At 40.1% G+C, this 27,629-nt stretch overlaps 1 pseudogene; it reads left to right on the top strand.

Annotated features, from left to right (window-relative positions):
* The first annotated feature begins 553 nt into the window (after positions 1-553).
* LOC138884657 (uncharacterized) lies at positions 554-6,720 on the top strand (annotated as a pseudogene).
* Positions 6,721-27,629: the final 20,909 nt, after the last annotated feature.

Below are 27,629 nucleotides of genomic sequence, written 5' to 3'. Positions count from 1 at the left end.
CTCATCCTCCACAGCCTCAGTGTGATTTGCACCTGGGCAGGATCAGAACCCCAAAATTGCTGAACAAGATGAGATGGCCAAAAGAATGAGAAGCCTTGAGCAGAGTTTGAAGAACATGCAAGGTTTGAGCGGACAGAAGAGCGTCTCCTATACCGATCTATGCATGTTCCCTCACGTGCACCTACCAGTGGGTTTCAAGACCCCAAAGTTTGAGAAGTACGATGGGCACGGTGACCTCATTGCTCACCTCAAGAAATATTGCAACCAATTGCGGGGAGCCGGCGGAAAAGAGGAATTGCTAATGGCATATTTTGGGGAAAGTCTGGTAGGAATAGCCTCAAAATGGTATATGGACCAGGAAATATCCCGATGTCATATATGGGATGATCTCACCAGAGATTTCTTGAGACAATTCCAGTATAACATCGACATAGCACCAAACCGAAATTCTTTGTCCAACTTGAAGAAGAAACCTTCAGAAAGTTTCAGAGAATATGCTATTAAGTGGCGCGAGCAGGCATCGAGGGTAAAACCTCCCATGGACGAGATAGAAATGGTCACTACATTTCTCCAGGCTCAAGATTCGGACTATTTCCAGAACATGATGTCAGCTATGGGAAAGCCTTTTGCGGAAGCAATCAAGATCGGGGAGATGGTGGAGAATGGCTTGAAAACGGGTAGAATCTTAAGTCAGGCAGCCATAAGGGCAACCTCCCAAGTCGTTCAGAGCGGGTCCGGAGGAATGGCAAGAGGAAAGAAAAAGGAAGAAATGGCCATGGCAGCATCAGAAGCAAGGGAATACCGTAATCCCAGACCCCATTTTCCAGAAAGGACCCCACAACACTACTACCCCCGCCCAAATGTGGCATATGCTCCTCAACCCTACATGGTCATGAACACCCAGCCTTATGTCCATCCGCCGCAGCAAGCCAATCGAGGCCAAGATCCACCTCCTAGAAATCAGCCTCCCTACCGCAACCACTATAATCCCCAACCTCCTCAAAATAACTTCCGCCCTTAGGAACTACCCAGAAGACGGACATTCACGCCCATCGGTGAACCATACTCTACTTTGTTCCCGAAGCTAGTCCAGTTGGGTTTCCTGCAGTCAGTCCCTCAAACAAGGCACAATCCGGCATCACCTTCTTACAAAGCCGGTGTTAGGTGCGCCTATCATTCAGGAGCAGAAGGGCACGATACAAACGACTGCTGGGCTTTGAGAAGAGTGGTCGAGAATTTAATAGAGTAGGGGAAAATAGTGCTAAGGGACGAGGAGGTCCCAAACGTGACCAACAATCCGTTGCCAGCTCACAACGACGGGCCGCTAATTGGAATGATCTGCGAAGACAAAGAATTTGATCCTGCTTTAAAAGCCATAATCGCCATCGTCGACGCAGGAAAAAAGCCCAAAACCACCCCAGAGCTAGAGAAAGGGGAAAAGAAGGTCAGTACTATCAAGGGAGACACCAAAGAGAAGGTGGAGAAAATGATGGTGCCCGTAAGGAATGAAGTTCTTTACGTCCCACGAGGTCGAGCAGAGAAACCACAGAGTTTTGAAGTCAAAAGGGCAAAACCTATGTACGTACCAAAAGGGGCCTATGTGGTCCGGGGGACAATTCAACCACCTCGACTGAATGAGCCAGTGGTTATCGGATGCGTGCCACAAAAGCCGATGGCAAACCCGTCCACAGTACCATGGAACTATCAGAGGACGTTTGTTACATACAAAGGTAGAGAAGTCACGGGAGAACTTCCGAAAAATACTTTCATTGGAAGGTATTCGAACACCCAAGAGCTAAACAACGCCACACGGAGACGCTTCCCACCAAATAAGCCTGTAAGCGTTGAAGAAGCGGAAGTTTTCTTCCAACAGATGAAAATGCCAGACTACGAAGTGGTAGATCAACTACGCAAGTACCCTGAGCAAGTGTTCATGCTATCTCTGCTGATGAGGTCAACCGAACATCAAAAGATCTTACTCAAGGCCCTGAACGAAGCATACGTACCAGTTGAAACCTGAGTTGAACAACTGGAATGGATGACGGAGAGGTTCTTTGCCGTTAACCAGGTCTCTTTCAGCAAGAACGATTTACCCCCAGAGGGAGCGGCACACAACAAAGCCTTGCATCTAACAGTTAAATGCGAAGACTACTACGTCAAGCGGGTAATGTTGGATGGAGGTTCAGGCGTTGACATTTGTCCGCTCTCCACGCTACAGAGAATGGAAATTGGGACCGGAAGAATCCGCCCCAATAATGTCAGCGTAAGGGCTTTTGACGGCATCAAGAGAGACACCCTTGGGGAAATAGACTTGGTGTTGACCATAGGACCAGTGGAGTTTGAAATAACTTTCTAGGTGCTTGACATGGATACGTCCTACAATTTTCTCCTCGGCAGACCTTGGATTCATGCAGCAGGAGCTGTAATGGTGAAGTTTGAGTACGAAGACCGGGAAATTGTGGTCCACGGAGAATATGAGCAGGCTATTTATCGGGACCCATCCATCCTATATCTTGAACCAAGGGAAGGGAGTGAGCCCACGGTCTATCAGGCTTTCGAAGTTGTGTTAGCAGAGCAGTATGAAGAGGGAAGACCTTGCCCCCAACCCTTCTTGTCTAACGCCTCGATCATGGTGGCTAAGGAGATGATCCGGCACGGATTCAGGACAGGGAAAGGGCTCGGACGAACATTACAAGGAATAACGGAACCCATCACCTTGCCTTCAGCCAAGAAACTTTTTGGGATAGGTTTTCAACCAACTCCAGAAGATGAAGAGTGGGCAAAGAAAAAGAAGAATGGGGGGTGTAAACTGCCCCGGCCACTGCCGGATTTATATGAAACTTTCGTCGGACCAAGATACACTGAAGAAGAAGACGATGAGGTTTTCACAGTTGAGGAAATCGAGGAGATATGTGGGGCAATGAGAGAAATGCTCTACGAGACTCACATGGTTCAACCATGAGAAGGCACCAGCACCGCCGAGATGCTATATATGGGACCAAACGCCAAACTTCGAAACTGGGAGGCCACACCATTCCCGACTAGGCAGAAGTCCGGGTAGACCTGTCCTGCCACCTTTCCTACATCACAAGTTATCTCCAGGATATAACTTGGATGTTTTCTTCCCTTCAATTGTTGTTTTGAATTCCTGAGTTGTAAACATTGTTGTCTTCAAAATTCCAAGAAAATAAAAAAAAATCATCATTGTTTTCTCATTTTTCCCTTTGTTCTGATTTTTGTTATTTTTTCTTTATCTTTTCTTTTAGTTATAATAATGCGGCTTTAAATATAACATGCTTGCAGACTTCACGCCCAGATCACAACGAGCTATTTAATTGTGAAATAATGAACCCAGAACCAAAATATGATGAAGAAGAGTCTTTTAGGGAAATAAACCGAGAATTGGAACACTTTGAGAATAAACCTAAGCCAAATCTGAATGACACCGAACCGGTTAATTTAGAAACTCCTGAAGAAATCCGAGAGACCAAAATAAGCATTCACACGGACGAGAAAACGCGAGATGCGATAATTCAACTCCTTTTTGAATTTAAAGATGTGTTTGCTTGGTCATACGATGACATGCCAGGACTAGGTGTTGATATAGTGGTTCATAAATTGCCAATTCACCCTGATTGTCCTCCAGTTCAACAAAAGCAAAGAAAGTTCAAAACTGAGGTCAGTGACATAATTAAAGAAGAGATCACCAAGCAGCTGAAAACGGGAGTGATTCGGGTAGTCCAGTATACCACATGGTTAGCAAATGTAGTTTCAGTGCCGAAAAAAGATGGGAAGACTCGGGTATGCGTAGATTACTGAGATTTGAATAGAGCGAGTCCCAAAGATAATTTCCCATTGCCCAACATCCATATCCTTGTTGATAATTGTGCCAAACATGAGATCCAGTCTTTCGTAGATTGTTATGCTGGGTATCATCAGGTATTGATGGATGAAGAAGACGTCGAGAAGACTGCCTTCACCACGCCTTGGGGCACTTACTATTATCGGGTTATGCCATTTGGTCTGAAGAATGCTGGGGCAACTTACATGAGGGCCATGACTGCCATTTTTCATGACATGATGCATCAAGAAATAGAGGTGTACGTGGACGATGTGATAGTCAAGTCCAGGACACAGGATAATCACATCCAAGACTTGAGGAAGTTCTTCAAGAGAATGAGGAAGTGCGATTTGAAGTTGAACCCAGCCAAATGCGCTTTCGGAGTCCCATAGGGAAAGCTTTTGGGCTTCATGGTAAGCAGGAGAGGCATCGAATTAGATCCAACAAAGATAAAATCTATCAGGGATCTACCTCCCCCAAAAACGAAGAAAGACGTGATTAGTTTATTGGGCAGGTTAAACTATATCAGTCGATTCATCGCCCAGCTGACAAGCACGTGTGAGCCCATATTCAAGCTATTGAGGAAAGACGCGACGATCAAATGGACGGCTGAATGTCAAGAAGCTTTTGACAAAATTAAAGAATATCTTTCAAATCCCCCAGTTTTGGTCCCGCCAGAGCCAGAGAGACCCCTATTCCTGTATCTGACAGTTTTGGAAAGTTCTTTTGGCTGCGTCCTCGGGCAACATGACGTAACCGGAAAGAAGGAGCAAGCAATCTACTACTTGAGCAAGAAATTCACCGGCTACGAGGCCAAGTACACTCTGCTGGAAAGAACATGTTGTGCTCTGACATGGGTTGCTCAAAAGCTGAGACATTATCTCCAAGCTCACACTACTTTCCTCATAAGCAGGCTGGATCCTTTGAAGTATATATTTTAGAAACCAATGCCTACTGGAAGACTAGCCAAGTGGCAAATCTTGCTCACTGAATTCGACATAGTCTATGTCACCCGCACGGCAATGAAAGCCCGGGCGTTAGCAGATCATATGGCCGAAAATCTAGTCGATGAGGAATACCAGCCATTGAGTACCTATTTTCCAGATGAAGAAATAAACACCGTAGAAGTGGTTTCGGAGAACACTCATGTTTGGAAGATGTTCTTTGATGGAGCCGTAAACGCCAAAGGTGTAGGAATCGGGGCGATTTTGATCTCGCCCTCTGGTCAGCATTATCCCGCCACAGATAGACTGCGTTTCTTTTGCACGAACAATACAGTTGAGTATGAAGCCTACATCATGGGCATGCATATGGCGATCGATCAGGATGTCGAAGACTTACTGATTATGGGAGATTCTGACCTGATTATCCGGCAAGCCCAAGGTGAATGGGAAACTCGGGATGTCAAGCTTATCCCTTACCGACAGCACGTGGAGGACCTCGGCAAGCGTTTCAAATCAATAGAGTTCAGGTATATCCCGCGATGTCACAATGAACTAGCAGATGCACTTGCTACCTTGGCTTCGATGCTACCCTACCCAGGTAACGCCCATGTCGATCCCTTAGAAATCCAAATCAGGGAGAGACACGGTTACTGTAACGTAATCGAGGAAGTATCGTGCATACAGCCATAGTACCATGATATCAAGAGGTTCTTGAAGACACAAGAATACCCCGAGCATGCTACTGGAGATCAAAAAAGAACCATTAGGCGGCATGCAAGTGGTTTCTTTTTGAGCGGTGAGTTGTTGTATAAGAGGACCCCGGACCTCAATCTACTAAGATGTGTTGACGCCAAGGAGGCAAGAAGGATCATGCACGAAGTACACGCAGGAGTGTGCGGACCTCACATGAACGGGTATGTTTTAGCAAAGAAAATCCTTCGAGCAGGTTATTACTGGATAACCATGGAAAAGGACTGCTTTAGCTTCGTTCGGAAGTGTCATCAGTGTTAGGTGCACGGTGATTTGATTCATGCACCTCCCACGGAATTGCATCCCATGTCTGCACCTTGGCCATTTGTTGCCTGGGGCATGGACGTCATTGGTCCGATCGATCCGAAAGCCTCAAATGGACATAGATTTATACTGGTTGTCATCGACTACTTCACAAATTGGGTAGAGGTTGTCACTCTCAAGTCGGTCACTAAAAAAGCCGTAGTGGATTTTGTACACTCAAATCTTATCTATCGTTTCGGTATTCCTGCAACTATCATCACAGATAACGCAGCTAACCTAAATAGTCACTTGATGGGAGATGTATGTGAGCAGTTCAAAATAACGCACAGGAATTCCACTCCTTACCGGCCCAAGGCCAATGGCGCTGTAGAAGCGGCGAACAAGAACATCAAGAAGATTTTGAGGAAGATGATCCAGAGTTCCCGACAATGGCATGAACAGTTATCGTTTGCATTGTTGGGATATCGCACTACGGTACGCACGTCAGTAGGGGCAACCCCTTATCTCTTAGTTTATGGGACCGATGCTGTAATACCAACAGAGGTAGAAATTCCTTCGCTTCGAACCATTGTCGAAGCAGAAATCGAAGACAGCGAGTGGGTTAAGACCCGATTGGCGCAGTTGACTCTGATTGACGAGAAACGAATGGCCGCGGTTTGTCACGGGCAGTTGTACCAATGAAGAATGGCTCGTGCTTACAACAAGAAAGTCCGACCCAGGAATTTCGAAGTGGGTCAACTGGTACTGAGCCGCATTCTGCCACATCACCAGGAAGCAAAAGGAAAATTTGCTCCAAATTGGAAAGGACCACACATCATCAGGAAGATATTGCCGAGAGGAGCATTGTACCTAGGTGATATTGAAGGAAATGATCCCAAAACAGCAGTAAATGCGGATGCAGTCAAAAGATACTATGTCTGAGTGACACCTCAGCGATCCTGACATATTTGAAATGGTGAAGGTTTTATTCCCACTACCCCAAACACTATCAACTCTCTCTACAAGCCTTTGAGCCAGTTACATTTCTATGGTTACCAATCAAAAAAAAAAACAAGCAAAACAAAACATTGATCGGTGCCTGAACTACGTCTGACTTGATTCCGAAAGGATACGTAGGCAACCTCTCTCTGAGGTTCAGTCACACCAACAATAAAATCCCATTTACCCTGAAATTGAAGCCGGGGCGCGCCAAACGGTTTAAAAGTCATAGTATCATCTACTTTTCTTTACCAAGCACATGCCTTTTGGATCAATTACCAAAGGTAGGGGGAAGCCAAGAAGTGTCACGAATGGAGGCCGGTACACTCTAAAATTGAGAGAAATAAAATGAGAGAGTCTCATCGGTGAAAACCTTCGGGCACCGCGAGGCGACGGGAGTAGAGAAACCAAAATGAGAGAGCTTGTTTAGTAAAAACTCGCAAAGAGTGCTATCGAGCGACAGCAAGGAGGGAAATGAGAGAGGTCAACTAGCGAAAACCCGCAAAGGGCGCTGTTGGCCGAATGGATGACTCCACTCCAGGAAGTCTCGGCAAAGTTCCACCGGTTTGGAAACGCAGATCCATTTTGGTTCGGGAGGAAATGCAAGTTCATTGAAGGTCAGGCGTCCAGTCCAAAAAGCATGTCATGTCCATTTAAAGTCAGCATTGTTTCCCTCAGATAAGTCTTTCTTGTCCTGAAAGAGACACTTCTTTTCTGAAATTTGCTTTCTCCGTTCATTGTTTTTCTTTGAATCCCCTTCTTTTTTAACCTTAAGTTCCAGATATAACGGAAAGGATAGGTGGCAGGATTGGTTTCACGGAATTCTGTTTCGCAAGGGAAATGCCCCGCTTCGTTAGTACGTTTGTCCAAACCTGATGGATCATGATGTTGACTGCATTCTTAGTAAATTCACGAAAAAAAATAATAATAATATAAAAAAAATCCCCACAGGTTTTCTCTTTGTACAAATCCCCACAAAGCCTCCCTTTGTAAAAATTCCCCAAAGAGTCTGCCCCAACAAATCCCCAGCAAGTCCGCTTTGTAAAATTCCCCAGCGAGCCTGCCCCAACAAATCCTCGGCAAGTCCGCTTTGTAAAAAATCCCTACAGAGCCGCCTTCAGACAAATCCCCACAGAGTTTCCCCTTGTGCAAATCCCCACAGAGTCTCCCCAATAAAATCCCCATTGAAAACCCCCAAGCAAAACGGGATGGAAAAACCAAAGCCTTACAAGGCAAATCATCACAGAATCTGGAAATGCAAGCCTGAGCAGTCTAAAAGGGTTTCGCCATTTGAATCCAATCAATGGCAGAATTTCTCAACAGAAATAAGGACGCAACAAAGCAACTGGAACAATCAAGGTCACCGAACCAAACGCCATTTCCGAGCTAACAATTGTTCTTTGTTTGAAAAGTTGAAACATATATGATCCAAGACAACCATGCAAGAAGCAGGTGTCGCCCAAAGAAGAAAGTACATGAGTACAAGAAACAGTTTGGCAATAAGGAATCAACTCGAAAGGGAAGTTTCCACGAAATTCTCTTTTACATTTTACTAAAACAAGAAAATTCAAAAAAAAAAGGGTCAGTTAGTATCACTGAACTTTTTCCATTTAGTCTGCATTAGGGCTCCAACCCTGAACTGAACTTTTTCCATGTAGTCAGCATTAGGGCTCCAACCCTGAACTGAACATTTTCCATTTAGTCAGCATTAGGGCTCCAACCCTGAACTGAACTTGTTTCATTTAGTCAGCATTAGGGCTCCAACCCTGAACTGAACTTTTCCATTTAGCCAGCATTATGGCTCCAACCCTGAACTGAGCGTTGTCTGTTAGTCAGCATTAAGGCTCCAACCCTAAACTGAACTTTTTCCATTTAGCCAGCATTAGGGCTCCAACCCTGAACTGAGCATTGTCTATTAGTCAGCATTAGGGCTCCAACCCTGAACTGAACTTTTTCCATTTAGTCAGCATTAGGAATCCAACCCTGAACTGAACATTTTCCATTTAGCCAGCATTAGGGCTCCAACCCTAAACTAAGCATTGTCTGTTAGTCAGTATTAGGGCTCCAACCCTGAACTGAACTTTTTCCATTTAGCCAGCATTAGGGCTCCAACCCTGAACTGAGCATTGTCTGTTAGTCAGCATTAGGGCTCCAACCCTGAACTGAACTTTTTCCATTTAGCCAGCATTAGGGCTCCAACCCTGAACTGAGCATTGTCTGTTAGTCAGCATTAGGGCTCCAACCCTGAACTGAATTTTTTCCATTTAGTCAGCATTAGGGCTCCAACCCTGAACTGAACTTTTTCCATTTAGCCAGCATTAGGGCTCCAACCCTGAACTAAGCATTGTCTGTTAGTCAGCATTAGGGCTCCAACCCTGAACTGAACTTTTTCCATTTAGCCAGCATTAGGGCTCCAACCCTGAACTGAGCATTGTCTGTTTGTCAGCATTAGGGCTCCAACCCTGAACTGAACTTGTTCCATTTATCCAGCATTAGGGCTCCAACCCTGAACTGAGCATTGTCTGTTAGTCAGCATTAGGGCTCCAACCCTAAACTGAACTTTTTCCATTTAGCCAGCATTAGGGCTCCAACCCTGAACTGATCATTGTCTGTTAGTCATCATTAGAGCTCCAACCCTGAAATGAGCATTGTTTGTTAGTCAGCATTAGGGCTCCAACCCTGAACTGAACATTTTCCATTTAGCCAGCATTAGGGCTCCAACCCTGAACTGAGCATTTTTTCTGTTAGCCATCATTAGGGCTCCAGCCCTGAACTGAGCATTTTACCTTTTGGCGACATTAGGGCTCCAATCCCGGAGTTGACATTTTGTAGACTGAAATTTTCCAATCCCTTCATCAATTCCATAAACTTCCTGGCAATTAACTCACGAAATTTTCCTAGTGAAACTGGGGCAGAAAATTTCGTTCGTCTGTTTTCCCCCGCTGGTCTGACCTCGAGACGCACGGATCGAGATGACCCATGAGATGAGTCTCAACCCAGAATAAAGAAAAGAAGAAAAAACAAAAAGAAGATGTTACGAGATATTGGGAAAAACGAAGGGCGGGTCGCTCCAAGATTTGATCAAGGTCCCGAGTTCTACCAATCCCGTCTCACTCAGTGTCGCAGAAATAAACATGCGCCTACAACTTGCAAGCATCAAGATTCGGATCGAAGTCTACAAGCAGAATCAGCTGAGACCCAAGATCAAGTTGCAAAAGAATCATAGATAGGAATCTTGTAACTAGCGGTTGACAGGCATACGTAGTTAGTTCAGTTTCAATTTTCCTTTAGTTGTAATAAGGGAGTCGGTAAGCAGCAGCGGCAACAGCAACAGCAGTAATGACAAGCATTGCAATCCCATGGTAGTCCCAGCTACCAAAGCTTCCCGAACTACATTGATCTGATTCCTGTTTAGCCCAGGATATGTAGGAAATCTTCGAAGCAAAGATTCGGTCAAATCTTTCAAATGTGCTTCACACGGAGTATTCCAATAGGCAAAAATTGCTCATATCTGCTCACTTTATCTTTGCACGAAAACTCTTCGTGTTTCCGAACAAAGAGGGGCAGCTGTGAGCACGTGATTTTTGTTTACACGACAATCACTCCAAAAGAAATAAAAATAATAGCAAATGGTCTTGCTGTACAATTTTTGGATTTTACGTGGCATTTTTGTTAGTTATTTGTGATCTTGTCCATTTTTATTTTTATCAAACAAAATACAAAAAATGTGTCGTGTGTAGTTGAACCATAATCCGGTTATTAAAAGGAAAATCACAAAATATGCGTGTTTTGTCCTATTTGTTGCTTTGGTGTGATTTTACCTATTTTAAACATTTTAATATGTGTGTAATAATTGTATTAAGTGTTAATAAATGGGGTTTAATTTTGTTTAATTAGATTTTGTGTTTTAAAATGAGAAATAAAAGAAAAAGAGTGCAAATTGGTCTGAAATCATGATTGGGCTTGTTTCCTATTTAAAAATTTGAGGCCCAAAAAGTAGCCCAAGGCAACCGGTCCAACAGACCCATCTCCCAGGCCTCCAAACGACGTAGTTTGACACCAAAACTACGTCGTTTCAGGAGGCAACCCATCTCAACCGTTCAAACCACACTGATCTAACGGCCCTCGTCACACCTCCGTACCCACATACGAACCTGACCCGTTCAACCCCGGACCAACCCGACCCCAATACTAAACCAAACGACACCGTTTGGATTAACCTTTGGATCCAGGCCGTTGATCTCGAGTGATCTAATGGCCAAGACCCAACCATCCACCCCGTATAAAAGCCTCCATATCGTACCCTGCCCCCTATCCAAGCACCCCTCCCTTGAGTCGTCTCCTTCACCAGACCCCAAACCCCACGAAACCCTAACGCCGCCCCCTTTCCCCTCACCATTAAACCCAGAGGCAAGGACGCCGGTGACCACCACCTTAACACCCTAGGACCACCTCGACACCCTGAACACGGATCTGCAAAACATTGGTCTCAAACCTTCCCCCATCGTCTCGAATCTTCATTTGAAGATTCGAGCCAAACCTCAAACTAAGCCAAACCACCCCAGGTTCATACCAGGCACTCCCCTGACCTCCCTCGTGACCAAACCAGGCTTGGTTTGGTCCGAATCTAACCAGGGAAACATAAATCCCAAATCTGCCCTTAGGAACCCTAGAAGTCCTGAGTCCGATCTGTGTCCGTTTGAACCAGATGATTAGGGTCTAATGGACCTTAATTGAAGTGTTCTCAGTCGAGAACACTTCGATTAAAGTCCGTTCAACCCCAAAAAAGGTTGATTCAAATCCGAGCTAGGGCTTGCTGATTTTTTAAGATTTAAAGGTATTTTTGCTTTCTTTTTTTTATCAGTTCATGTGTTTGTTGTAGTTAAATGTCTGTTCATTGCCCCAAAATGTTTAGTTGATTTTATTTTGAATTGTTTGTCGACTGTTTCTGTTCACCTTGCCTGGACCTCTGTATTTGGTCGAGTCCTTCTTCATTTACTGATAATGTGTGTATGTGTAAACTGTACAACCAATTGAAATTGAAATTAGTGGATTAATTAGTTCCCAGGGTCATTTTTATTTTGACAGTGCAATCTGAACCCCTTGTTCAATACTGTTCGATTCCGATCCTTGGCTATTGATTGTATATGTTATAATTAGTATAGTCGATTCGATACGTGTCATCGATTAGTTTCAGTTGTTTGAATGGTAACAATTTGATTTATTTCCTGCTGAAACTTTGTTTGAATCAAATTAGGAATTGAGTATAGCTACTTATAATTGGTGTATTTGAATCAGAAAATTAAGGATTAGTCTATAGCTGTAGTCTGAATTGATGGCATGTGCACTTGTGGACAGCATGTGCATTAGGGCCTTTTTAGAAATTAAAATAACCTGACAGCATGTGTTGTCAGGCCATCTTCAGCTTGCCCATACCTTTGTTTAGTTTAATAAGATGATTAAAAGGGCTGTCAGGGGAATATCATGGGAGGGGTTTTACTTTTTAAGTGTTTGAGTGGAAAAACAGCAAAGAGGAGGGAATCTGAATGGTTTTACAGACTGTAAATGGCCTGATGCTAGGCTATAAAAGAGGAGGAGCTTCCATTAGTTAGGATATAGATAGACAGAGATAGAGAGGGGAATACAGAAATACACACATACACAGAGAGATATAGAGACAGGGCATACACACACAGATAGATACACACACACAGACAGACACAAATAGAGAATCGGACAGTTAGAGAGTGCAGGGTTTAATTCTGAAACTTAGCAAAAGAATTTCTGGAAAGTAGAAAGAGACACTTCTGAAAATCAAAGAGAGTTCAGAAATCAGGGGAAGATAGAAAAGAAATTTCGTTTGTTTGATTGAAACTGAAAACACTGTTTTCTCTCTCTTTTTCTGTTTGGACACCAGCTCTAATTTGTTACTGGTTCAGTCAGGCTAAGGGTTTTGTTTTGAAGTATTTGAAAATCAGCAACTGTTTCTTTCATTGTATCGGATCCATTTGTTACCTGTCTTGGAATGACATTAGAGTTTCCTGGGTCTCAACTGGGCTTTATTCTTTTACTTGGACATTGGGTACTGTGTCATTGAGTTACTGTTTGGTCTATCCTGCCTGGGTTTGCCATTGCTGCCATATTTGTTGTTTGCTTGCTACCATATCTTGTTGCTGTTGTTGCTGACTCGCCTGCATTCTGTTTTCTTCTGTTGGTATTCAACATTCAGGTACACATTTGAACCTCACATTGATGTAGAAGTCGAAAGCATGAAATGAAGATGCAAAGGAATTTAATCAGTCGTTGCTTTACTTACAGCTTTGTAAATATCGTTCAAATTGTGTAACTCTTTAATTTGTAGCCCAATAGAGAACACCTTAGTAAGTTTGTACTTAATTGAAACTACTTTGGTCTAGAAACTGCAATATGGTTTGCTTAGTAGTATACATGATATAGTTATATAATTTATGGAATGTGCAATCGCTTAGTATAATTGTTAATTCAAACTCTTTCTCCAGTTATGCTTTGAATATGTAGGGTGGATGGCTTTTTTTTAAATCTTGCCAAATACGATACAGTTTTAAATTCTTGAATTTCAGCTTCATTAGGCAGTTTATAGGACGAGTTTCCGAATACCATTGGTAGCATCCTCTAATAAGTAATTTTATTAATCTTGTTTAAAGGGGCTAATTTAAATTTAACTTAAGGTTGTTTGGAGTAAGTGTAGCGTTCCATCAATATTGTATGTAATTTTATTTTTATCAAATTAGGAGCATGTTCTATGAAGTATAGCATTCTTCATTTTTGTAAACAATTAATCAGATGATTAACAGGAATCCGGATTTGGCCAAAGCATGCAATTGTATTAGAATGTATCTTCTTTCTTCTATTTTTAGAGACAAACATAGTAGAAATGTAGTCACTTTAGGATATCCCTTCTAAAATAATGAGACGAGCCTCGCCGAATAAAAATGCAAATTGCGGGGCCCTCAATAATTGATCATAATAAATACTTAGAATTCGGGAGGGACTGTTTAGTGAATTTCACTGTCTTCCCCAAAGATAATAACGCGTTAGACTCTTTAGGCGCGGCTTAATTAAATTACATTCTTAAATTCGGGTGCGCATTTATGTGACCCAAATTCAAATCTCAACGGAGTTGAAATGTGTTAACAACTATGGGTGCATTGATTTTGACGTGGTTCGAGATGCGTTTTTACGACGTTGCAAATTCTATAAAAAATAAATGATAATAATAAAAGCGGTTTTAAATTCAATAAAAGCACATAAGTCACAACATGTATTTAAATCAGATATTTAGCCATTATAACAATTCAAGCGACCGTGCTAGAACCACGGGATTCGAGGGTTCCTAACACCTTCCCTCGGGTCAACAGAATTCCTTACTTAGAATTTCTGATTCGCAGACTTCATTTGGAAAAGTCGAAAATTTCCTCGATTTGGGATTCAAGATAAACCGGTGATTTGGGACACCAAAAACCAAACCTTTCCCAAGTACTTTCTTTGGTCTTTTATCTCTTTTCAAAAATAATAATAATAATAATAATAATAATCCAGAAAAATATATTCTTGCTTTTTCTTTAAAAAATTGTATTCAAAAAAGGTTTAATCGATTTACTCTATTCGCGATTGACCGAACTACGCCGGTTTGATTCTCACAGGGTGTGAGATACGTAGGCAACTCTCATCGGGTCCAACCTCCCATTTTGCAAAAAAAAAACAAAGAAAAACGACCAAAAAAATGACAAAATGTCGCCACTTTTATAAAGAGTCGGGTGATGCCGTTTTTTTAAAAACCAGCCGAATGTTCCCAAGCGGGACGCCGGAAGGCTAACATTGCATAAACGGCCATCTTCGGTCATCTTCCGTTTTTGATCAGTTGATCCTCGCAGCCTTAAAGTCTTCATTCTCGAAGTGCTAAAAGGCCGCGTTTGAAAACCGAGTTCGTCGTTTTGAAAAAATAAAAAAATAAAAAAATAAAATCTTGAAAAAAAATCTAGATAGTTTTATTTTGAGTCTAATAAAAGTCTTTTCATTAGCATAATCACCCTAACAAATGTGCAGAATGAGCACAATACAAAACGAACCCTTTTCAATAATGACCAAGATCTCTTTTGAGTTGCGATTATGGTGGAACGACTTAGGCAAGGAGGGACAAGACAAAGTAAGGAAATATCTGAAAGATCTCCCGGATTTACTAGACGTTCAGCCTCGGGGTGATATTATCAGATCATTGGTCACTTGCTGGGATTCAACACACAATGTGTTTCATTTCTCAGACTTTGAGCTCACCCCGACATTGGAAGAAATAGTGGGATACATCGGAGGTGATGAAGCTCCGTTAAGGTTCAAATACTTGATTACACCTAGGGCCGTCACAGTACACACGTTTTTGGATTTCCTAAAAATACCCCGAACATTTCACCATCCAGATCTTGCCAAAGGTTTCTGCAGTCTCCACCTCATATATGCTAGATACGGCCACGTGGGCGGGTTCAATAAGCCGGATTTCAAACTATGTAGTAGAGGCAACCGACAAAAGTGGGACGAACACAGGCTGGTAGCTTTTATGACAGCCTTTTTGGGTCTTATAGTGTTCCCAAGGAAAGACGGAAACATCGATCTAAAAGTAACTGGGGTCGTCAGTACTTTGCTCACCCAAGATAAAAGTACTCTGGCGCCTATGATTATGGCTGACATTTTCCGGGCTCTCACTGCTTGCCGGGCCAGGGGCGACTTTTTCGAAGGATGTAACCTACTGTTGCAAATGTGGATGACCGATCATTTATGCCACCGCTCCCCGCTCTTGGGTTACGGTTCACCCGAGAAAACTTGTATTGGAGAATTCTACACAAGAATTAAGGGGTTCAGTCAACCCGAGGGAGTCACAGCATGGACCTCATTTTTTCGAACTCTCACTGCCAACCAAATCCAATGGACGCTCGGATGGTTGCCCGTTGAGGAAATCATATACATGCCGGCAACCAGGCCCCACTTTCTGTTAATGGGACTTAAAAGCATCCAACCCTATGCACCGTATCGGGTTTTGAGGCAACTTGGGAGGTATCAAGTAGTACTGAAAGATGAAGATCTGAGTACCCAAGTGATTGAAATCATCCCGGACGGTCATTTCCCCGAAGAGGAAGTTTGCCAAATCTGGAGTGAGTGCCAACATCTGACAGCAAACACTTGTGTGATGGATACGGCAAAAGGGGAAGTTGCCCCGAGGTATCACGCTTGGTTTAGAGGTGACATGTCCTGCGAGAGACCAGTTAAGAGACCTCATCTCAAAGATTTCGTTGAGTTGTCCCAAGAGCAATGGAACTGGTTAGCAAAAGAAAAGGGGTATCGGGCAGAGATCGGTGATTTGAAGCTACAGATTGACAGTCTGAAATTCAATAACAGCATATAAATCGCTGCGGATCGAAGCGAAAAGAATAGATTGATCCAAGAAAATGAAGAACTCAAGGCCCAAATCCAGAAATTGAGATTGGCTCTTGATGAACAGCCCAGAAGTCGATCAGACGAGCAGTTGATAAAAGGGTTGAAAAGAGAAGTCAGGGAATGGCGAGATGGTTTAGAAGAGTCTGAAAATGTCATGGCAGAGCTCAAAGCATAGTGGGGTACAAGAATAGATAAGCATCACCGATACTTGAACCAACTGAAACGCGACCACGAGAAAACTGTTACTAAAATGAAGAGAGAGATGGCTACACTTGAGGTTAAAGCAGCTAAACGGGCCGAGGATTTCCAATTTGAGAGCAGATATTGTTACGACCTGTTGGCCCAAATGAAGACAGAAGTGCGGCAACTGAAGAATCAGCATATACAAGATTCTCAGGTTTTAAAAATGTGCAGTGATCAGATAAAACGCCTGCTCATAGAAAAGAAACAAACCAGAGATAGGATCAGGACCATTGCCCACGCCATCATCAGACGATGTCTACGGTGTGAGAACATGACCAGCGTTACCGTTCTCTCGGCAGTGATGGGTTATGTCAAGCAGACCATGCATGAGTTGGAACAACTTGAAAGGGATCTCACACTTAGGACCGCGGCAAGGCCGAACGATGCCCCGCGGGCACCAATTTTCAAAACCATAATGTATTCATAGGTCGAGTTTGTATCTTAACATCTTCTGTCTATCTTTTCGCATCAGGGTGTTTTAGTCTGTTTGAGTCTATGTTTATTTTTCAAAGTTTGCTTTTCCTTTTTCAAAAATGTTGGTTGTAATAGATCGTTTCAGTAATAAAAGGTGTGCTTCTTTTTACACTCATTTGTTTTTGAACTTCGTAATGATCTGATTCACGTGGCATCGTGGTACGTAGGCAATCCTCATCGGATCCGGTCACATTTTAACCACAAAAATTGAAAACAGAAAGAAAGAAAAATAAAACATAATAAAAAATAATATAATAAAAAATAAAAAATAAAAAGGGAAGCCTAAAAAGGAAGCCGGAATGACGCATGCTTTCGTCGTAAACATGTAGGAATCCACTTAACTGTATAGGTGCATCATGCCCCAATGTGAGATTGCCTATCTGTTATTTTTTTCGAACTAACCGTTCGTTCGTCGTCGAGTTCCTCCAAGTTTTTGGAAAAGGCAGTTGGTTTGGTGAAAGTCTGGCCTCGCACTCATACTTCACGAGGTCGAAAGGGAGTGTTCAGTTACCTGTTGTTAAGTCAGGAGGCGGTGCTCACACTTACTTCACAAGGTCAAGGGGAAGCATAGAAATGTCTTCAGAAATTCCTTTGCCGACAGTTCCTGTTTCCGAGGAGAGTTCAATCTCGGCCGTCCTCACACCTGAGTCCGCAACTACGGAGGAAAATAGAATCCTGCGGCTCCGCATGTTGGAAATGTTGGATGACTGGAATAACGAAAAAGAGCCACCAAGTGTCATCCCTGGATTCCCTGAGTTGTTCTCCAGGACAAGCGGGACTTCTAACGTCCCCATAAGCTATCCGACCGCCCCATTCGGGTACCCAGCCATTTCGGCCTTTTCTGCCGGATCACCCTCTGATTCTTATCCCCGGGTGTCAACAACGGATGTAAATACAAACATCTTTACTGCACCTCCCTGCCCAATCACGGCACAACCTGCTACACACAAGCCAAATTTTGACTCATCCTCGTTTACATTCCAAGCACCATCCTTCTCAATGGAACCAACTCGGTTCGCCACCAGCACTCATCCTCCACAGCCTTAGTGCGAGTTTGCACCTGGGCAGGATCAGAACCCCAAAATTGCTGAACAAGATGAGATGGCCAAAAGAATGAGAAGCCTTGAGCAGAGTTTGAAGAACATGCAAGGTTTGAGCGGACAGAAGAGCGTCTCCTATACCGATCTATGCATGTTCCCTCACGTGCACCTACCAGTGGGTTTCAAGACCCCAAAGTTTGAGAAGTACGACGGGCACGGTGACCTCATTGCTCACCTCAAGAAATATTGCAACCAATTGCGGGGAGCCGGCGGAAAAGAGGAATTGCTAATGGCATATTTTGGGGAAAGTCTGGTAGGAATAGCCTCAAAATGGTATATGGACCAGGAAATATCCCGATGGCATATATGGGATGATCTCGCTAGAGATTTCGTGAGACAATTCCAGTATAACATCGACATAGCACCAGACCGAAATTCTTTGTCCAACTTGAAGAAGAAACCTTCAGAAAGTTTCAGAGAATATGCTATTAAGTGGCGCGAGCAGGCATCGAGGGTAAAACCTCCCATGGACGAGATAGAAATGGTCACTACGTTTCTCCAGGCTCAAGATTCGGACTATTTCCAGAACATGATGTCAGCTATGGGAAAGTCTTTTGCGGAAGCAATCAAGATCGGGGAGATGGTGGAGAATGGCTTGAAAACGGGTAGAATCTTAAGTCAGGCAGCTATAAGGGCAACCTCCCAAGCCGTCCAGAGCGGGTCCGGAGGAATGGCAAGAGGAAAGAAAAAGGAAGAAATGGCCATGGCAGCATCAGAAGCAAGAAAATACCGTAATCCCAGACCCCGTTTTCCAGAAAGGACCCCACAACACTACTACCCCCACCCAAATGTGGCATATGCTCCTCAACCCTACATGGTCATGAACACCCAGCCTTATGTCCATCCGCCGCAGCAAGCCAATCGAGGCCAAGATCCACCTCCCAGAAATCAGCCTCCCTACCGCAACCACTATAATCCCTAACCTCCTCAAAATAACTTCCGCCCTCAGGAACTACCCAGAAGACGGACATTCACGCCCATCGGTGAACCATACTCTACTTTGTTCCCGAAGCTAGTCCAGTTGGGTTTCCTACAGCCAGTCCCTCAAACAAGGCACAATCCGGCATCACCTTCTTACAAAGTCGGTGTTAGGTGCGCCTATCATTCAGGAGCAGAAGGGCACGATACAAACGACTGCTGGGCTTTGAGAAGAGTGGTCGAGAATTTAATAGAGTAGGGGAAAATAGAGCTAAGGGACGAGGAGGTCCCAAACGTGACCAACAATCCGTTGCCAGCTCATAACGACGGGCCGCTAATTGGAATGATCTGCGAAGACAAATAATTTGATCATGCTTTAAAAGCCATAATCGCCATCGTCGACGCAGGGAAAAAGCCCAAAACCACCCCAGAGCTAGAGAAAGGGGAAAAGAAGGTCAGTACTATCAAGGGAGACACCAAAGAGAAGGTGGAGAAAACGATGGTGCCCGTAAGGAATGAAGTTCTTTACGTCCCACGAGGTCGAGCAGAGAAACCACAGAGGTTTGAAGTCAAAAGGGCAAAACCTATGTACGTACCAAAAGGGGCCTATGTGGTCCGGGGGACAATTCAACCACCTCGGCTGAATGAGCCAGTGGTTATCGGACGCGTGCCACAAAAGCCGATGACAAACCCGTCCACAGTACCATGGAACTATCAGAGGACGTTTATTACATACAAAGGTAGAGAAGTCATGGGAGAACTTCCGGAAAATACTTTCATTGGAAGGTATTCGAACACCCAAGAGCTAAACAACGCCACACGGAGACGCTTCCCACCAAAGAAGCCTGTAAGCGTTGAAGAAGCGGAATTTTTCTTCCAACAGATGAAAATGCCAGACTATGAAGTGGTAGATCAACTACGCAAGTACCCTGAGCAAGTGTTCATGCTATCTCTGCTGATGAGGTCAACCGAACATCAAAAGATCTTACTCAAGACCCTGAACGAAGCATACGTACCAGTTGAAACCTCAGTTGAACAACTGGAACGGATGACGGAGAGGTTCTTTGCCGTTAACCAGGTCTCTTTCAGCAAGAACGATTTACCCCCAGAGGGAGCGGCACACAACAAAGCCTTGCATCTAACAGTTAAATGCGAAGACTACTACGTCAAGCGGGTAATGTTGGATGGAGGTTCAGGCGTTGACATTTGTCCGCTCTCCACGCTACAGAGAATGGAAATTGGGACCGGAAGAATCCGCCCCAATAATGTCAGCGTAAGGGCTTTTGACGGCATCAAGAGAGACACCCTTGGGGAAATAGACTTGGTGTTGACCATAGGACCAGTGGAGTTTGAAATAACTTTCTAGGTGCTTGACATGGATACGTCCTACAATTTTCTCCTCGGCAGACCTTGGATTCATGCAGCAGGAGCTGTAATGGTGAAGTTTGAGTACGAAGACCGGGAAATTGTGGTCCACGGAGAATATGAGCAGGCTATTTATCGGGACCCATCCATCCCATATCTTGAACCAAGGGAAGGGAGCGAGCACACGGTCTATCAGGCTTTCGAAGTTGTGTTAGCAGAGCAGTATGAAGAGGGAAGACCTTGCCCCCAACCCTTCTTGTCTAACGCCTCGATCATGGTGGCTAAGGAGATGATCCGGCACGGATTCTGGCCAGGGAAAGGGCTCGGACGAACATTACAAGGAATAACGGAACCCATCACCTTGCCTTCAGCCAAGAAACTTTTTGGGATAGGTTTTCAACCCACTCCAGAAGATGAAGAGTGGGCAAAGAAGAAGAAGAATGGGGGGTGTAAACTGCCCCGGCCACTGCCGGATTTATATGAAACTTTCGTCGGAACAAGATACACTGAAGAAGAAGACGATGAGGTTTTCACAGTTGAGGAAATCGAGGAGATATGTGGGGCAATGAGAGAAATGCTCTACGAGGCTCACATGGTTCAACCATGAGAAGGCACCAGCACCGCCGAGATGCTATATATGGGACCAAACGCCAAACTTCGAAACTGGGAGGCCACACCATTCCCGACTAGGCAGAAGTCCGGGTAGACCTGTCCTGCCACCTTTCCTGCATCACAAGTTATCTCCAGGATATAACTTGGATGTTTTCTTCCCTTCAATTATTGTTTTGAATTCCTGAGTTGTAAACATTGTTTTCTTCAAAATTCCAAGAAAATTAAAAAAAAAATCATCATTGTTTTCTCATTTTTCCCTTTGTTCTGATTTTTGTTATTTTTTCTTTATCTTTTCTTTCAGTTATAATAATGCGGCTTTAAATATAACATGCTTGCGGACTTCACGCCCAGATCACAAAGAGCTATTTAATTGTGAAATAATGAACCCAGAACCAGAATATGATGAAGAAGAGGCTTTTAGGGAAATAAACCGAGAATTGGAACACTTTGAGAATAAACCTAAGCCAAATCTGAATGACACCGAACCGGTTAATTTAGAAACTCCTGAAGAAATCCGAGAGACAAAAATAAGCATTCACACGGATGAGAAAACGCGAGACGCGATAATTCAACTCCTTTTTGAATTTAAAGATGTGTTTGCTTGGTTATACGATGACATGCCAGGACTAGGTGTTGATCTAGTGGTTCATAAATTGCCAATTCACCCTGATTGTCCCCTAGTTCAACAAAAGCAAAGAAAGTTCAAAACTGAGGTCAGTGACAAAATTAAAGAAGAGATCACAGAGCAGCTAAAAACGGGAGTGATTCGGGTAGTCTAGTATACCACATGGTTAGAAAATGTAGTTTCAGTGCCGAAAAAAGATGGGAAGACTCGGGTATGCGTAGATTACTGAGATTTGAATAGAGCGAGTCCCAAAGATAATTTCCCATTGCCCAACATCCACATCCTTGTTGATAATTGTGCCAAACATGAGATCCAGTCTTTCGTAGATTGTTATGCTGGGTATCATCAGGTATTGATGGATGAAGAAGACGTCGAGAAGACTGCCTTCACCACGCCTTGGGGCACTTACTGTTATCGGGTTATGCCATTTGGTCTGAAGAATGCTGGGGCAACTTACATGAGGGCCATGACTGCCATTTTTCATGACATGATGCATCAAGAAATAGAGGTGTACGTGGACGATGTGATAGTCAAGTCCAGGACACAGGATAATCACATCCAAAACTTGAGAAAGTTCTTCGAGAGACTGAGGAAGTACGATTTGAAGTTGAACCCAGCCAAATGCACTTTCGGAGTCCCATCTTTCATGATTTGCTTCTTAATATAAATGTTTATTTTTCATAGCTCTGATACCATTTTGGGGGGGATTGTTTGAGTTCATCTTATTTTTCATAGGATCTTTTTTATGTAGTTGTGGAATTAAATGCTTTTTCATGATTATCTGTAGCTAATGAAATTAACCTTGAAATTTCTTTTATATTTTCAAGTGTGTATTCTAAGTATTTAATATCTTTAGTTTTCTGATATTCTTCTATATTTTTTTCTAATATTATTTTTGACATATTTATATGTTTCATAAGGTTAATTAAGTCTATCTTTAAGAGACTTAATAACGATGTTAAAAGAAAAATTTACGATATTTTAGTTACTTTTGAAATAATATATGTAATGGAACAAGCATTTACGGAACTAATTGTATCACATGAAATAGATATATTAGATCTATATGAACTAGATTTATATTCAGACTAATGATCACATATCAAGTTAATAAAATCTTTTTATAAATGAAACATAACACTTTTCATTATATAAGATTCTATAATACCCAGAAATGGAAACTTCTTAAAAACCTCAGTAACATAAATAGAAAAATAGATTGTGTTAAATACAATATTAAAACCTGCAAAGATATTATTAGATATAATAAATTACGTAATAAAGCTTTATTAACTATAGAAAATGAAATTGAATTTTATGAAGATAAACTTGAAAGTTATCAACACAGAAAAGAAATAACACTGAGAAATATAGAAACCATGGATATATGTATCAACAGGTATACATCTCAGTATTAATATGAACAAATCAAAAATTGATAGTTACAAATATTTTAAGTACTGGTTAGAAATTCTAAAACATATAAATATGTCAAAAATAATATTAGAAAAAAATATAGAAGAATATCAGAAAACTAAAGATATTAAATACTTAGAATACACACTTGAAAATATAAAAGAAATTTCAAGGTTAATTTCATTAGCTACAGATAATCATGAAAAAGCATTTAATTCCACAACTACATAAAAAAGATCCTATGAAAAATAAGATGAACTCAAACAATCCCCCCAAAATGGTATCAGAGCTATGAAAAATAAACATTTATATTAAGAAGCAAATCATGAAAAATAACACTGACATTAATAGTACAAACCCGCAAAACAGTGAAACAATCAAAATAACTAAGAAATCGCAGAAAATTAGGAAGAAACTAAAGAAACTATATATAGAATATGAATACTTAAGTATCACAAAAATAAACAAAGCTAGGCTGTCCAAATTAATCGATATAATATCTAAAACAGAATATAAATATATTTGTTATCTAAAGGATAAAAGATGAATAAAGAAGAATTCGCATTAGAAGAGAAAACATATGAGAATCCAGAAGGATTAAAAATAACAATAATATTTTCTAACTTAGGAAGAAGATATAAAAAAATAGGAAATAACCTAAACTTAATGTTAGAAAAAGAAACTGTAAAACTAGAGGATAGTTTAACCGCCATGATTAGAATAACAAAAGAAAACGAAGAAATAGATAGAAAACGAGAGATTAAAGAAATACAACAGCAAGCTAAAGAAAAAATACAACAGATAGAGGAAGTAAAAAACACTAAAATAACAGAATTAGAAAAAGAATTAGAGATGCTAAAACAGATGTATGCAAATAAACTAAAAGAAAAGGAAAAACGTAAAGAAGAAGAAGAAGAACTAAAACTAACAAATGAGATAGAAAGATTCAAATTACAGTTAGAAGAAGTACAGGAGAGTCCATCAAAAATAAGTATAAACGAAATAAATGACCAAAGTGATAAAGACACAGAACTAGGAGAAAACTATTCAGAAACAAGTGAAACATACACAGAACTTATAGAAAAAACAGAAAAGATAAAAATAAACCCAGAAATAAATACAGGAGATATGAACGAAGATAAACCAAGCATATCAGGAATAAAAAATCCAAAACAATTAAACCCAACCTATTACAGAGTAAGTTATGATGCATATGACAGAAACAAAACATTATGGGATAAAAGGTTAAATAAGAAATGGGCACCAAGACAGATAACTGAACAATATAATTTTTTAGATCTAGATTGTGTAGCAGATATAAATAAAACAATACAATTATGGATAGGATATATCTCAAAACAACTAATAGATAATAAAATAACAATAACGGAAACACCAGGATATATAGAAAGAACATTAATAGGAACTGTAAAATTATGGTTACAAAATTTATCAAGTGAAAGCTTAGACACATTAAGGAGTAATAAAAAACTTGACGGTACAACTACAACAACAGTTACAGATATATTAAATAAATATGAAATAGCAATAAGAAATGAATTTAGTAGTATGACAACAGAAGTAGAAGAACAAAATAAAGAAAAAATTACAAATAGAAATTTAATGACAAAATTAGCAATATGTAATATGTGTTATATAGATGAATATACTTGTGCATTTAGAGACTATTATTATAAAGGAACATATAGTCCAGATGAAAGTAAAGAGATAAGAAAATTATATTTTACAAAATTACCAGAACCCTTTAGCTCAAAAATAATAAAAAGTTGGAACGAAGCAGGACTAGCAGATACATTAGGAGTAAGGATAAAATTTCTACAAAACTGGTTTATAGAATTATGTGAAAAATATAAAGAAAACATGAAAATGGAAAAAATATTAGTAAAAAATTTGGCATGTTGCAAAAGTAGAATAGCACCCCAATTTGGCTGCACAGATAAATATTACAAAAAAGAAGGAAAGAAAAAGAAATTTAAATCAAAATATTCAAAGTATAAATATAGGAAACCAAGAAGAAGATATTATGTAAAAAATTATAAACATAAAAAACCATATAGGAAAAAGAAAAAACTAACAGAATGTACTTGCTATAATTGTGGAAAGCTAGGACACTTAGCCAAAGATTGTAAATTACCAAAAAACCCAAAGAAGAAACAAATTACCGAAATATTGATAGATAATGATAAATATACACAAGTAGAATATGTAGATTATGAATTAAGCAGTGAAGACAGCATATATGAGATATCAGAAAACGAGTTCTCTGAAAATGAAATAAACAAGGATATAGAAGAGTCAGATGAAGAAAATTATGACTGAAAAAGATATACAAATTATACAACAAGAAGAACACCAAGATGAACAATCTTCAGAACAAAAAATAATATTTGACGCTAATATATTTGAACAAATAAAAGGAAAAGAATTGGATCTAAGTATAGACAAAATATTAGAAGTACCAACAATAAAGAATTGGTTTAAAAGACAAAAAGAAGAATACTATGTAGTAAGCCAAAGAGAACATATAATAGATTGTAAATACATCAAAGGTAAAGCACAAATACCAATTTTAAATAAAAGACTACTAAATAAAGAAATACAAGATATAAAAGCAAAAAATCCAATAAAATATGTACACTTAGGAGGAACGGAGATCCTAATAAAAGCATGTTTTAGGGAAGGAATAGATACCCCTATAGAAATATACTTGGCAGATGATAGGATTGTACAACCTATAGAAAAGAGTATAATAAGTGCTGTAAGAGGTAACTTAATATACCAAAAATTTAAATTTATAGTAAGTGCTAACTATTCAGTAGCAGTAGATGATAAAAATATAGATAAATCATTAGTATTATACTGGAAAATGTCTGGAATAGAATTAGCACCAGGAAGTAAAATATTCACAGCAAGATGTAAAAATCTATATGTCTTAACAACAAAACATAAGATAACAGCTAAAAATAAAATAAATAAAATAAAAATAGAAAATCCATTCGAAAGAATAGTATCAGTTATAGACAACAATGATTACAGTTATACAGAAATAGACATGGATGAAGATTTAGAAATAGTAAAAGAAAGATTAAGCACATCAAAACGAATAAATAATGAAATGCCAGAAACATCATCAAGAAGTACATCAAGAAGTACATCAAAAAGAATAAATTATACCACTCCACAAAAATTAATAGAACAAAAAATAGAAGAAATAAACCCACATCATTATTATATAACAGGAATAATGGACCAAAGAAAATATTTAATACTAATAAATACAGGGCAGGAAGAGAATTATGTTATAAGAGAACTAATACCAGAACAAGAGATAGTAACAATAGAACAACAAAATTCAGAACTACCAAAAGCGTTAAGAAAAAACGAAGAAACAACTGAAAAAGAATTAATTATTGGAGGAATACCAATATTAATAAATTTTAAAATATATCAAGGAGATAAAAATATTACACTAGGGATAAAATGGTTAGAAAAAGTCAAACCATATAAATTAGAAGATAGGCAATTAACAATAAGTTATGAAAATAAGAAAATAATAATAAAAAGAACTTTGATATAATGCCAAAAATATACATACTTTCCAAAATAATAGTAGAAGGATATTATAATAGATATTATACACCTATGGTGGATACAGGAGCAGAAGCTAATATGTGTAGACATAATTGTTTACCAGAAAGTAAATGGGAAAAGCTAAAAACCCCCATAGTAGTTACAGGATTTAATAATGAAGGAAGTATGATAACATATAAAGCAAGAAATATAAAAATACAAATATGGGATAAAATATTAACCATAGAAGAAATATATAGTTACGAATTCACAAATAAAGATATATTATTAGGAATGCCATTTTTAGATAAATTATACCCACATATTATAACAAAAACACATTGGTGGTTTACTACCCCGTGTAAACAAAAATTAGGAGCAAAAAGAGTAAATAATAAAGTAAGAAAAACAACACCCTGGATTAAAGGAAGTGAAAAGATTACCCAAAAATTAGAAAATGTAATACAAAGTAACCATAATATAGAGATAATCATTTTCTCAATAAATAAGATAAAACCACTACAAGATAAACTAGAATTACTATATAATGATAATCCACTCCAAGGATGGGAAAAACATCAAACAAAAATAAAGATTGAACTAATAGATGAAAATAGCATAATAACACAAAAACCTTTAAAATACAATTTTAATGATTTAACAGAATTTAAAATGCATATAAAAGAATTATTAGATAATAACTACATACAAGAAAGTAATAGTAAACATACTAGCCCAGCATTTATAGTAAATAAGCATAGTGAACAAAAAAGAGGAAAAAGCCGTATGGTTATAGATTATAGAAACTTAAATGCAAAAACAAAAACATATAATTATCCGATACCAAATAAAATACTGAAAATTAGACAAATACAAGGATATAACTATTTTAGTAAATTTGACTGTAAATCAGGATTTTACCATTTAAAACTAGAAGATGAATCTAAAAAGTTAACAGCATTCACAGTACCACAAGGATTTTACGAATGGAACGTATTACCTTTTGGATATAAAAATGCACCAGGTAGGTATCAACATTTTAT

This window comes from Nicotiana sylvestris, unplaced genomic scaffold (genome assembly GCF_000393655.2).
Source record: "Nicotiana sylvestris unplaced genomic scaffold, ASM39365v2 Un00026, whole genome shotgun sequence".
Taxonomy (NCBI): domain Eukaryota; kingdom Viridiplantae; phylum Streptophyta; class Magnoliopsida; order Solanales; family Solanaceae; genus Nicotiana; species Nicotiana sylvestris.
Note: the sequence above shows the minus strand (reverse complement) of the source record. Positions and strands in the feature narration are given on the sequence as shown.